Source organism: Lissotriton vulgaris, chromosome 6 (assembly GCF_964263255.1).
Source record: "Lissotriton vulgaris chromosome 6, aLisVul1.2, whole genome shotgun sequence".
Classification (NCBI taxonomy): domain Eukaryota; kingdom Metazoa; phylum Chordata; class Amphibia; order Caudata; family Salamandridae; genus Lissotriton; species Lissotriton vulgaris.
In genome coordinates, this window is record NC_141694.1 from 1,270,865,467 (window position 1) to 1,270,879,063 (window position 13,597).

Consider the following 13,597-nt stretch of genomic DNA (forward strand, 5'->3'; position numbering starts at 1 on the left):
GCCAAAATTACCCACCAAGAAGAGGGGAAAACCGGGCTGCAAGGGGCACAACCGAAAGGGACACAGCCGCACCAACCCGACCAAAGCCCCGGGAGGTAGAACCGAACAGAAAGACCAACGGGAGCAAGGACCCGGAACAGAGAGAAGAGGACCTCCGGCCCCACTCCATCACCGAAACCAGCACCACAGAGCGTAGCGACAAAAAATTGGCCGACGCCAAAGAAGAATGGCCTAAAAGGGGGACGGCCCGGAATGGAAACCAGCAACCAAGAATGACGACCAACAGGAATCACCATTCTCAAAGCAGACCGGACCAACGACACCAAAGGAGATAGGCGACCCACAAGCAGGTCAACACCAGGAGTGGAACACATAACCTGAAGAGGAAGAGATGCAACCACCAAGCCACGGAGACTCTTCCCGGGCACAACATATCCGACTGACATTCAGGGGCAGCAGCAGGCGCCGCAGAGGCAGGGAGCCAAACGTAGTGCAAAAAATGCAGGCATAGGACCAAGGCACTAGGGGAATGGCAAAGCACCAAAACGCAGGCCAGAGAGAAATCTCACAAGCCCCCGCCGCCCCGGTAGCCGAGGACAAGGCCCAACCATCCGGGACCGGAAGGAGGGACCCCTAAGAAAGCACAGACCGAAAAAGAGCAAGCACACACCCCAAAAAGGAGAAGCAGCATACGAACTCTTGAGAGCGGAATCCACCAACCGCCCAACCCGGACCTCCAGGGAAGAATTTGTATTTGTATTTGTATTTAATTTATTTATAAAGCGCTAACAATCATCCTAGGTAGGATATCACGGCGCTGAGGTTTGGTGCTGAGGGGTACGGTGACCGCATTGATTACTGATTATTCTGGTTTAGGGAAGAGTAGTGTCTTTAATTGTTTCCTAAATGATAAGAGACATTCTGTCAGTCTGAGATTGGGAGGTAGATCATTCCACTTGGTTGCAGCTAGATGAGAGAAAGCCCGCTCTCCCATCCTGACAGTCTTCACGTGGGTAGTGTTTGCTCTTCCTAAAGTTCTGGATCGAAGGTTCCTCGATGGTCTATGGAATTTGACTTTATTGTGTAGAATGGTAGGGCCTGTATTGTAAAGTACCTTGTGTGTGATACACAGTAATTTGAAGTTGGCTCTTTGTCGCATTGGGAGCCAATGTGGTTCTCGCATGCAACTTTTGGCCGAATCATATCTCTTCTTATTGCATACAGCCTTTGCCGCGGCATTTTGCACTATCTGCAGTTTAGAGAAAAGATAGTCTGCCATTCCAACAAACAGAGAGTTGCCGTAGTCCAGTCTGCTCATCAGCAGCGACTGGACCAGGGTCTTCCTACACTCAGTCGGAATCCAGGGGAAGACTCGTCTGAGCATTTTCAATAATGCAAAGCCTCTGCCACAGACAGTGGAGACATGTGATTTCATGGACAGAGCACTGTCCAGTACCACACCCAAGTTTTTCGCTTTTATGGTAGGATTTGGGGGCAAGCCCAGGTTACTTGGCCACCAGCTGTTGTCCCAGAGCTGGGGATTTTTGCCAAACAGCAGGATTTCTGACTTGTCTGCATTTAATCTCAGACAGTGCTCTTGCATCCAATTGGCCAGCTCAGTCAGGCATTTTAGTAGTCGAGTTTTAGGATCATCTTTCTCATCAATGGTGACCATCATCTGGGTGTCGTCAGCATAAGAACACATTTCAACACCCCACTTTCTTCCAATGGCTGCCAATGAGGAAACAAATACATTAAACCGGTTGGGCTTAATGAAGCCCCCTGAGGAACCCCATATTTAATGTTTCGCTGGGGAGAAATGAAATCACCCAGACACACTGATTGTGTTCGATCCGCCAAAAAGGATTGTAGCCATCCCAATGCCTTGTCTCGAATACCTTTCCCTTCCAGGGCTTTCAGTAGTTGGTCGTGTGGTACGGTATCAAAAGCCGCCGATAAATCCAAGAGTATCAGGACGACTGTCTTACCCTGATCCACCTGGGCCCTGATATTATCCGTCACCGCCAAAAGTGTTGTTTCAGTACTGTTGTTCGCCCTGAAACCTGTCTAAGAGACATCCAACAGTTCATTGGCTTCCAAATAAGTGGATAGCCGTCTATTGACCAGTTTCTCCAGCACTTTTGAGAGGTAAGGTAACTGGGATATTGGTCGATAGTTGGCAGGGTTGTTTACATCTAATCCTGCTTTTTTTACTAATGGGGTGACTAGGGCCTGCTTCCAAGATCTTGGAAATTTAGCAGAGCCTAAGGAAAGATTGAGTGCTTTCGTTACGGCAGGGCAAATTACAGGGGTTAGCTGAGAAAAAATGTGGTGCGGACATGGATCTAGTGAGGATCCTGACTTAACTTCGAGCATGACTTTGCCTACCTCGGCTTCTGAAAAAGGGCCAAAACTTGAACAGGTAACTTGAGTTGTGGTTGGCATACTGCGCTCAATAGTTTCTGGTCTACAATTAGGAAAAGAGGCATAAATGATATCAATTTTCTCACAGAAAAAATCATTTAGTTTATTGCAGTTCTCTTGTGATGGAGTAAGTTTTACTGAAAGATTTGTTGGGTTACATAATTCCCCGACAATTTTAAAAAGTTCCTTTGAGGAATTTTTATTCTCAGTGATTCTACGTGTAAAATACTCCTTTTTAGCCTTCTTGATTGCTTTATTGTAGAGTACGAGTGCTTGTTTATAAGTGTTTCTGGTCTCGTCTGACTTGCCTATTCTCCATTTATGTTCCAGAGATGTACATTTTCTCTTTAGAGATTTCAATTCTGGTCCGTACCACCTTTCCGATTTTGTAGTTCTGGGTTTGTGATGAACTCGGAGGGTGGAACAGAACTCAAGTGCAGTCTTAATACTTGTGTGAAGTAAATCTATTTCTTCATGAATGTCAGTAGATGCTAAACTCGGGTGTGAAAAATGTTGTTTGAATTTGTCTATTGAGAAATGTTTCCAACTCCTCGTGCTTGCTACACTTAGACCCAGTGTTCTTGTGTGTATAGTAGGTAGATTGATACGGAAAGTGATCATATAGTGATCTGTCCATAGCAGAGGTGTTACAGAGTCAATGTCAATCGATTCCATGTTAGAAAATACCAAGTCCAATATGTGACCTGCCGTGTGTGTAGGATGATTAACTCTTTGGGATATCTGCAAGATTTCCATATCCTCCACTAATTTTTTTGTTAGGGGGTTATTGCATTTATCAAAATGTATGTTAAAATCTCCGAGGAGGAGGATATTTTTATTCTTCAAACAGACTGGCATAATTTAAGAAGCGCCCGAAGACCGAGGGAGAAGGTGCAAAAAAGAAGAAAAATGGAGGATACCAGGTGACAAAGACCGCCAGGCGAAATCGTGTCCACAGAAAGAGAAGAACACCCTGCATGGCAATGCCAAGCCACACCGCAGCCAGTACAGCCAACAGGACAGCACGAAATGGCCGGTAAAAAATGGGAATAAACCCAGCCGGAGCAAATGAATCCGGGAGAAAGACCCAGCAACAAAACGCCAGAAATCTCATGGACCATCCCCGAATGTATACCCCAACAGGGAAAAAACGTCCACGATCCCAACAAGAGATGATGGCATAGCCGCATGCACCAGCAGCGCAGACAGCGCAAAACAGTCCAAGAAAAACTGCAAAAGATGCTACGTGGACAAAGAGAATGCAAATTTCCAAAGCACAGCATGAAAATGAACATCCCAAGTCACAATGACAGCATAGGCAGGACTTGAACCCTCAGCACATGATAGCCTGTGACACCAGAGGCATATGACATACCAATGAGCAACAGCTCCGTGGATGCACCGGAGAGTAAGTCCCCTCAAACATGGCGAGTAAAGGAGTAAACCCCATATATGGAACGCTTCACGAATATGTATGTCATCCTTGTGCAGGGGCCATGCTAATCTACTCTGTATCGTTCCAAGCTTAGTATATGTGCTGCCGAAGCGAGCACCAGGAAAACACCCAACACACCAATAAAGGAAGTGCCCAGCAACCTCCAGGAAACACTGCCCCAAACAGTAATCACATATGTGAGAACAGAAAATAAACAAAAAAGGGCAGCCCTGCAGTCTCCACCCACAGCCACATATGAAGAAAATGGCCGCAGGGGCCGGCCACTGCACTAAAGCACCAGCGCCGGAACGACCTGGGGCCAGAACACCAGGAGGGCTCCCCGCCCCAGCCCAGCACATGAACGGGGAGCATCCTGACCCCAGAACAGGAGCGTGGCCGGCCGGAGGACCGGAGCGGCCGCGCCGGTAAAAACATGAAAAGACCATTCGACAAGTAATCCCCCACCCTTCATCAAGCGCCTTGAGACCCTATGGGTATGGTAGCGCGCTATATAAATCTCTTGACTTGACTTGACTTGACATAAACAGAAGCATTTAAAAATGCAAAAGAAACACTCACGGCACCGCCAAACCACCCAGAAGCAAACGGGAACAGAGGCAGGAACCGGGAGCACCAGCGCTCCGACAGCCGTCGGAGCAGAAAAAAAAACAGGCATGGCGGTGGGTGGGAGGGGCTTATGTCACCTTCGACCTTTGGATTTCTGGCGTTTTGATTGGCTGGGTGGAGGCAGGACTGCCTCACGTGGTAAGGACTGGGACGGGGAGGACCCATGAGGGGGTAATGACATACTAATCCTTTTCATAGTTTCTAGTAGGTCCAGGGAAGTGTGGATATTTGCTTTGCTCCTGTTGTTCTTAATTACCAGCTAAGCACACACGTGTTAGAATCTCTGCGGGGCAAAGTATTTGTAAGTTAACTGTGGGCCAGTGCAAGCAGCCAATGTCTTTTCCTTTGTGTTCTCAAGATGAGTTTCTGAGAACTGCTGTTTCCTCTGGAGTATTGTTCACCTAGAGTAGTGTGATTGATCAAACTGGGACTTACTACATCTGTGACAACAGAACCTGCATTTGGAATGGTGGGCTGACAACTATTGTGCATACTGGAGACCAATGCATTGTAAAGTTAGAGCCCTATGTACTTCTGGCTTGACAGGTGGCTCACTAAGGTAATTTTATTAATGGTCTCTCACATACTTTCCTGTGCCCACAAACCATAGTAGAAATATTTTAAATCCCTTTTTGGGAACCGACAATATTTTCTGGAGTCTTCCAAAGGTTCCCATCCTGTTTATCAAGTGCCTTTAAGATATATCTAATATGTGCTATCCTAGAGATTTTAAGTGCCTAACTGGTTACACAGTACCTGTCATTAGACCTTCAATTATTCCTCTTTCTACTTTGCAATTGAAAAAGAAAAGAGAAATTTTATAGACCGCAAGCTTCTTTGCATAATATATTTCCAAACTATGGAACAGGTCCCTTAGTGAAGGACCTAGTAGAGTAGCAAGGGTGCTGGAGGAAGTAGTCACTTTTATTGTTAATGATTCTGCAGAATAGAATGTCTCTCGATTTTGCACCGGCAGCAAATGCAGTGTCTGTTCTATTGTAGGAGTTGAGTGATGAATCTATATTGCAGACAACTCCTTGGAGATACAAAAGCAAATTACTAACATTCAAAATAGTTTTACATACTGTCTTATAAAGTTACATACTGTTGATGACGAATTTAGATGGTGGGGCCTATAGTCCGGGTTACAAAGTGTATTTAGAGATTGCAGTATAAAGGTGTTAAAAGTGATTCTTATCATTCTTTTCTTCTTTTCTTTTTGCATGCGTCCATGAGCTTGGATTGTAGAGGCAAGGAAGGGATTTCATCTTGCAGAGCTTTCTCGCTGACATATCTTGATGACTTTAATTAAGCGTATGATGTAATAGTGTTTTTAAAACTACTGAAACCTGTTAACTGGAAGCTCCCACCCGGGAGCTGAGATGATGGGGAGCGCATTTTGCACCCATGCTGTGATTTTTTAACAAACGGTTGTATCGCTCTTATGAACTCATCTGAGCACCTGCTTGTTACAATATTGAAACTCTCAGACATTTGAGTGATTCTATAAACTTCTGTACTAGGGTATAAATGTGCCTTTGCCTGTCCCCAGAGAGCTGATGCTAGTAGACACTCCACTATGTTTGTCTGTGATTTACAGCTTTTAATATGTACATTTTCAGACTCAACCGAAACCTGTAGCAGAAATGTTCTTGAACACTGAATAAATACACCCAAATGCAAATAGCATATTTGTGAAGTGTTGGTGCAAAGATTTTAGATTCCCTAGGCGGAGTGGCACTTTGACACTTCATCCCCTGGCAATGGGCCATATTTGACTCTTTTGTGATCAATCTAGTACTGTCAGAAAGCGCTACCCTTCTACTCTTGATCTAATGGAGGCGTTGCACTCTTCTGCCTCCGCCGCTGACTACATACAATAGAACTATGCGAGTCAATAGTCGAAACAGGCAAAGAGGATTGAGATAAGAGAGAAAACAGACATACTAGATACCAACACCCTGACTTGTCACTCTTCTAGTCTCTGACATTGCCAAGTCAAAGTTGGTTTCTAAAGACAATAGGAAATGTCTTAGTAACATGCGAGAAAGTTCCACATCTATCCTTAGCAGTGGTAAAGACATGCCTTAAATGTATCCCTATGTAACTAACTATCTATGTTCTGGTTTAAAGCTCATTTTCTTGAAACCAAAGCATAGCAAGGGATGTATATGTTCCCTAATCCTTCTCCATTTGAAAGGAAATTACCTCAAGCTTCATAACCATGCAGTCTCAGATAAAGGTAAGCCTAGCTTCTATTTGACTCTTGTGCAACTGCAAACTAATTACCAGGTATTAATATGCTGTGGTTCCTATCATTAGCATTCAATATACCACTTACTCAGAACTTCTTGTGCTTTTTGCATATTTACATGTACATAACATATGTAGCCATATCATGATGTGAGTATTCTTCCTGTCCCTTCACAAGATCAAACCCCAAGTTCAAATGCAAACAATTCCTAAGGTTTATAACAATGCTTAAACTCAGTTTTCAGGGTTGTTTCTGAACAAGACTTGGTTTTCAAAACATTTCTATGTACCCACAAAAAACTGTTCTCTGTGAAGCAAATTTTCTTCTGTAGATGAAATCCGCAATCCAAGTGGCAAGTAGGCATGGGCGGAAAATCCGTTCCGCTCGCGGATTTTGCGGATTTTCGGGAAATCCGCAATCCGCGAGATTTGCGAATTTCCTGCAAAATCCGCAAATCCGCGAGCAGCGGATTTTGCTCGCACTGCTCGCACTGTTCGCGTGAGTTCGCGCCCCGCGAATAAGTGCGAAATTGCAGAAATATGATCTAAGCAAAACTGAAAGTAACTACTTACCAGGTTCAAAAGTTCAGGCACATCATTAGTAGCCATTTCCTGTAGTGCTTCCTGAGGGGCCCCTCCAGAGTTCAGTTGCCAGTTGAAAGTATTATGTGACCCTGCTCTGAACCTCAGAATAGTTACACATATGCCACAAAGGTCATGAATTACAGCTAAGGGAGACAAGCAGGAGCCAGGCTGGAAGTTAAAATCCATTAATCAGCCCCTAATTCATTATTGTCAGTTGGGGCAGGGCAGGTGTTGTAACTAATTTTGCAACAATGAAAGCACTTAGCAAGTGCAAAAGATCACTAATCAGGGCGCACTAAGGAAGCAGGTGCCAGCTAAAAAAATATTCTGTGACACATTAATCAGCCCCAAATTAATTCAGGTCACTTGAGGCAGGGAAGGTGTGCTTTGCTTTGCCGAAAATAATGTACACTGGACAACCAGAGGGTGTGGTGATGAAACAGAGGGTGGCATGGTTGGGCCAGAGGGTGGCATGAGTAGTCAGAGAGTGGCAGTGGTGACAGAGAGTGGCAGTGATGAAGAAGAGTGTCCCAAACAGGTTGGACACGTAGAAACAACAAGTTCGCAAAACTTGCGACCCGACAGGTAAGTTCGCAAATTGCGAAATTGTAAAAACCCTCGCGAACTGGCAGAAACACGGGCGAACACAAAAAAAAAAAAAAATCCGCAAATTCGCGGGAATTCGCGGATTTTGCGGATTGCGAGTTCGCAAATCCGCAAATTCGCGGATTGCCAATCCGCAAAATCCGCTCATGCCTAGTGGCAAGGTGTCAGAAACAATGTAGCGGCTGCCTAAACAAGACACCATGAAATAAATGTCAAATTATGATTGATGATCCAAGATGGCCACCAGGGTCGCCAAACAATGTGAGAGTTCAAGGGCTGCTGGGAAATGTGTGTCTTTTGGGAAATGTAGTTCGCCATTGGAGCACTGTCGCATAGTGTGTTCTCCACATACACAAAGCCTCTTACTTGGCAGCGCTGACAGTTGCTGAACACCACCAGCCTTTCCTTTTCTACAATGTACCTGATGCAGCTTAGAATTTTGCACCATGTGTCTCCCTAGCCAGAAAACTTAAGACAGGCTTCCCTATATAGCTTCTGACAGGTGGTCTCTGGCTGTGGCCCCTACTCTACTGGTCCCCTGGACTGCTGTATGCTCTCCCCAAATGCCCGAGCCAGAACTGCCGATCTTGAAGCTGGAGAACCTGGTCTGAGTCTCGGCGTTCATTAAACATCCTGTGATTCTGGGCAAATCACTTAGGGACAGATTTACGTTTCCTGACGCATCCCTGCAAATCAGCAGGGATGCACCAGGAAACTTGCGACACGCATCTCAATCCTTGCACCACCACGAATGCGCCGCATTAACAATGCGGAGCAGTGCTGGAATTGTGTCGTGGGCGCGACGCAACTCCAGTACTGTGCCAACCCTGCCTATGTCTAACATGGTGCATCAAGCCTTACGCCTGCTTTAAGCAGGCGCAAGGTTTTGACGCCTTGGGGTCGGAAAAGTGACCGAGTGAAATCTTGTAGATTTCACGTAGCCACTTTTCCGAGGTGTTACTGCGCTGGAATGCCCACCCCAGCACCAGAACGCCCACATGAAACCTGACAGAGGTTTCATGTGGCGCTGGGCTTTGCAACGTGATGCATCACCCTGGATGCGTCACATTGTAAATACCCTGCAGCATGGCGCTGGCTTTACACCGCCACTGCGTCACAGAAGTGACACATTGGCGGTGCAAAAGTGGCGTGCGGGGCTTGTAAATCTGCCCCTAAATCTTCCCGTGCCTACCTTAAATGAATATGTCCTTCTGTAATGCAACTGGTGCTCATGTAATGCGCTCTGATATCTTCGGGTCTAGTTCGCACTATGTAAATCTGCAAAAAAAAATGTTGCTTCCAATTTGCCAGCACCATTGCATCCTGTAAAGAGGTGATATGTAAGTAATGGTTTGCAACCACAACTGGTGTCGTATAACATTGATACATGTAACATGTAATTGCAGACATCCTTCCACATCTCTTCTATCTTCTAAACCTCAAGGAGTCACAAAGGGCACACTGCGAGTCAGAAAAACATTTATGGCTTGCAGTAGGTTTTGTGGTTTTGCTTTCGCAAAGGCTCTGATATTGTGAATGAAAAGCTTTGCGACAACGAAACCATTTAATTCATCAAGCTGTTATTCTTTCTTTGGTTTCTGCATTAAAGTAACATTTTTACAATTTAAAGACTTGACCGCAGGCTCTCGCAAATGTTTTGCTGTGTGCCTAGCTTTACAGGTACAAGGGACCTCCATGAAAGGGCTGCCTCACGGTCACCACACCCAACTTTCTCTCAGATGGTAAACATACAAAGCTCAGCCTTGGCAGCCTTACTCAGCGATGACGGTTTATTACTTATGAACTTGGATTGTCTTCAAAAGCCGTTTCCCAGGCAAGTGAAGCGTTACACTTAAAAGAAGCCAGAGGGCAAGGTTTTCCTTGACCTTTCTGAAGAAGAGTCGCGTCCCTCATGCGTAACCGGCTGGCGAAAAATGAGGGATGCGAGCTTACTGCCAACATCGGCCCATACCCCAGCCCGCTCACAACACATTATCTGAATAACAGACACAACACAGATGTTTTGGTGGAGAAAGTTGTTGCAGCTTTATTTGCATATCATTATGCCAACATGTTGGGTTATCTTACGGGCGATCCAGGGTCAGGCAGCCCCTCGCCACCTGCCCACCTAATGAGCCATAAACCCCAGTGGTGATAACCGCGGGGGTGTTGTCAATTTGGGGGAAGGGATAGCCCCTCCCCCCGGCGGACCTCCAGTCCACCCCTTAGTCACGCCCCTCCCACTACAGGGGGGCGGAGAATTGCAGGCAATCAGCGGTTGCTCAGGTCCACAACCGCCCGTAGGAGTAACGGGGCGCAGTCGCTCCTCCAGGATCCCATGAGAGGACCTCCCTGAGGGATAATTGGCTTTCACACCCTTACTGTGCTTCTGTAGAGGGTACCTTTCTGTACCTTCCAGCGTTTGGATCGCCCTGTAACTCCGCCTGCAACACAAAGCAAATAGTATTAGAAGAAGCACCCCCCCCCCCCCCCCGGCTGCTCGACCGCCGGGTTCGCGGTAGGGAGGGAAAACAGCGTTCAGGCAGCACAGCATGTCGTCAGGGAGAAAGGGGGGACCGTCCACGAGGCGACCAGGAACCAAAGAGGGCGCCAAGTAGGCGACCCCCATTATTATACCTCTGCCCCCCCTTCCCCCGCCGGAAATGACGTCACAAAGGGACCCGCAAGGTCCCTGACACTAGACAGCTCGCTGTGGTCTGTGCCATCATGTGGCACTAGGGGTGGCTGCCCTCTTAGGTGGCCCCCTTCGGTGGCCCGGGGCAGCCTGGCATAGTGCCAACATCGGCCCATACCCCAGCCCGCTCACAACACATTATCTGAATAACAGACACAACACAGATGTTTTGGTGGAGAAAGTTGTTGCAGCTTTATTTGCATATCATGCCAACATGCTGGGTTATCTCACGGGCGATCCAGGGTCAGGCAGCCCCTCGCCACCTGCCCACCTGATGAGCCATAAACCCCAGTGGTGTTTACCGCGGGGGGTGTTGTCAATTTGTGGGAAGAGCTAACCCCCCCCCCCCCGGCAGACCTCCAGTCCACCCCTTAATCACGCCCCTCCCACTACAGGGGGACGGAGAGTTGCAGGCAAGTCCCGGTTGCTCAGGTCCACAACCGTCCGTAGGAGTAACGGGGCGCCGTCGCTCCTCCAGGATCCCACGCGAGGACCTCCCTGGGGATAATTGGATTTTGCACCCTTACTGCGCTCCTGTAGAGGGTACCTTTCTGTACCTTCCAGCGTTTGGATCGCCCTGTAACTCCGCCTGCAACACAAAGCAAATAGTATTAGAAGAAGCACCACCCCCCCACCCCCCCCGGCTGCTCGACCGTCTGGTTCGCGGTAGGGAGGGAAAACAGCGTTCAGGCAGCACAGCACGTCGTCAGGGAGAAAGGGGGGACCGTCCACGAGGCGACCAGGAACCAAAGAGGGCGCCAAGTAGGCGACCCCCATTATTATACCTCTCCCCCCCCTTCCCCCGCCGGAAATGATGTCACAAAGGGACCCGCTAGGTCCCTGACACTAGACAGCTCGCTGTGGTCTGTGCCATCATGTGGCACTAGGGGTTGCTGCCCTCTTAGGTGGCCCACTTCGGTGGCCCGGTGCAGCCTGGCATAGTGCCAACATCGGCCCATACCCCAGCCCGCTCACAACACATTATCTGAATAACAGACACAACACAGATGTTTTGGTGGAGAAAGTTGTTGCAGCTTTATTTGCATATCATGCCAAAATGCTGGGTTATCTTACGGGCGATCCAGGGTCAGGCAGCCCCTCGCCACCTGCCCACCTGATGAGCCATAAACCCCAGTGGTGTTTACCGCGGGGGTGTTGTCAATTTGTGGGAAGAGCTAACCCCTCCCCCCGGCGGACCTCCAGTCCACCCCTTATTCACGCCCCTCCCACTACGGGGGGCGGAGAGTTGTAGGCAAGTCCCGGTTGCTCAGGTCCACAACCGCCCATAGGAGTAACGGGGCGCCGTCGCTCCTCCAGGATCCCACGCAAGGACCTCCCTGGGGATAATTGGATTTTGCACCCTTATTGTGCTCCTGTAGAGGGTACCTTTCTGTACCTTCCAGCGTTTGGATAGCCCTGTAACTCCGCCATGGCTCTGGGTGTGGCACCCGCCGCCCCAGAGCCCCCCCACCTTATAAAGTCCTTTCACTTACAACATGCTGTTACCAATGCCTCTGCTAAATCTAGCAGGAATAAGTCCTTCCCCACTTTGGATAGGTGTATCCTATCGTCTTCAGAGCACCCTGTGCATTTCGCATGTAGTAACCCATACCTGACAAAACCAAATCCTCTTTGCCCAGTGAATTTGCGCATCGCGCTGTTCACCCACCTACGCAAGGTCTCCATGGCCTCCCCTGACCTTGCACCCTGCCAAAATAGCCTTGACATAATTTCGGACCACCATATCTCATAGGCCCCCAGCGTGTTGCTCATATCGCACAAAGTGCTCCTCATCATGTGCAGCAGGTCCCTGCGCCCTAGGTGGACCAAATCTTCGCCTCCTAGGTGTATTACCAATAAATCGGGCAGAGAGTCCCCCCCCACCCAGTCTCTGAAGAATTTTCCGCTTGAGGCTATTCCAGTGCATGTCCGGAGTTCCCAGCCAAATTATCCTTATTGCTGTGAACCCGTGCTTCCATTTTCTGCTATCAGCCCACTGAGATACCCTCTGGATTCCTGAATGTCCAGACCTTTTTCCCTGGTAAATAAAGATGCAGATGTTTGACACATTGTTTATTGCGTACACCAAAGTGAATTCCTCAACCACTTCAAACATAATTACACCGACTCTCAAGTCACACAACAACAGTACATCAGAATCTCAAGTACATTGGATAAATCTGACTCTTAGGAACGTACATATTTCTTGTAGCAGTTTGACTCCCAATGCCCCACTTGTTTTATGTGTTCCACTGGCAAGCCTGCCTGGAACGCCGTGGTTGCTGCCCCTCTTCTGAAGGAGTGGCTACAAAAACGCTTGCCCTGGACCTTATTGCCTGAGAGTTCTAAGCACACCTCCATTATGCGCTGTACTTGATATTTGGTCAAAGGGGTCCCATCAGCGTGCGTCAGAAGGTAACCCTCGCCAGGGGGGAGCAGTGCCAGGTGTCTCACGACTTCAAATCTGTTCAAGAGTATCACTTTCCCTGCCCCCTCCTGGCCCGTTTTAGATCTCCTCAGCCTTAAAGTCAGGACCCCGTCTGTCAGGACAGCATCCCTTCTGCACAAGGCCACTTCTGATGCGTCCTGCTTAGATTTCGCCACTAGCTCCCCTATTCTAAATGCCCCAAAGAAAGCCAACGCAAAAGTTGCTGAAAAAAGAGTTGCTTCGAAAACTGAGTGATGGCCCTGTCAACCCAATCAAGCATCCCTCTAAGCGTAGCAAAGTCTATAGGTGACCTGGTGTCCGGTGCCCACAGCTCGCTCCTGGACCAGCCCTTCAGAGCTGACCTAATTAAAAAGCACTCTGTGGGATCTGACTGCCCCCTCAATTTAGCGTGGTGGCTGATTGCTGACAGGTGTCCCGCTACCCATATTTGGGGCTTCCCCTGATCTTTGGCCCACATGATGAAATCCTGAGTCCTGTTCTCGAATGGGGGCCTCTCTTGTTCCCAAGCCCGGTAACTGCGCAG

The 13,597-nt window shown here is 48.1% G+C and overlaps 1 non-coding gene across 1 annotated transcript; it reads right to left on the bottom strand.

Moving 5' to 3' along the window:
• Positions 1–3,870: 3,870 nt before the first annotated feature.
• On the bottom strand, positions 3,871–3,977 carry LOC147708757 (U6 spliceosomal RNA). The gene has a single exon (XR_015296895.1). It is a non-coding gene; the product is annotated as a U6 spliceosomal RNA (small nuclear RNA).
• Between the last annotated feature and the right edge of the window lie 9,620 nt (positions 3,978–13,597).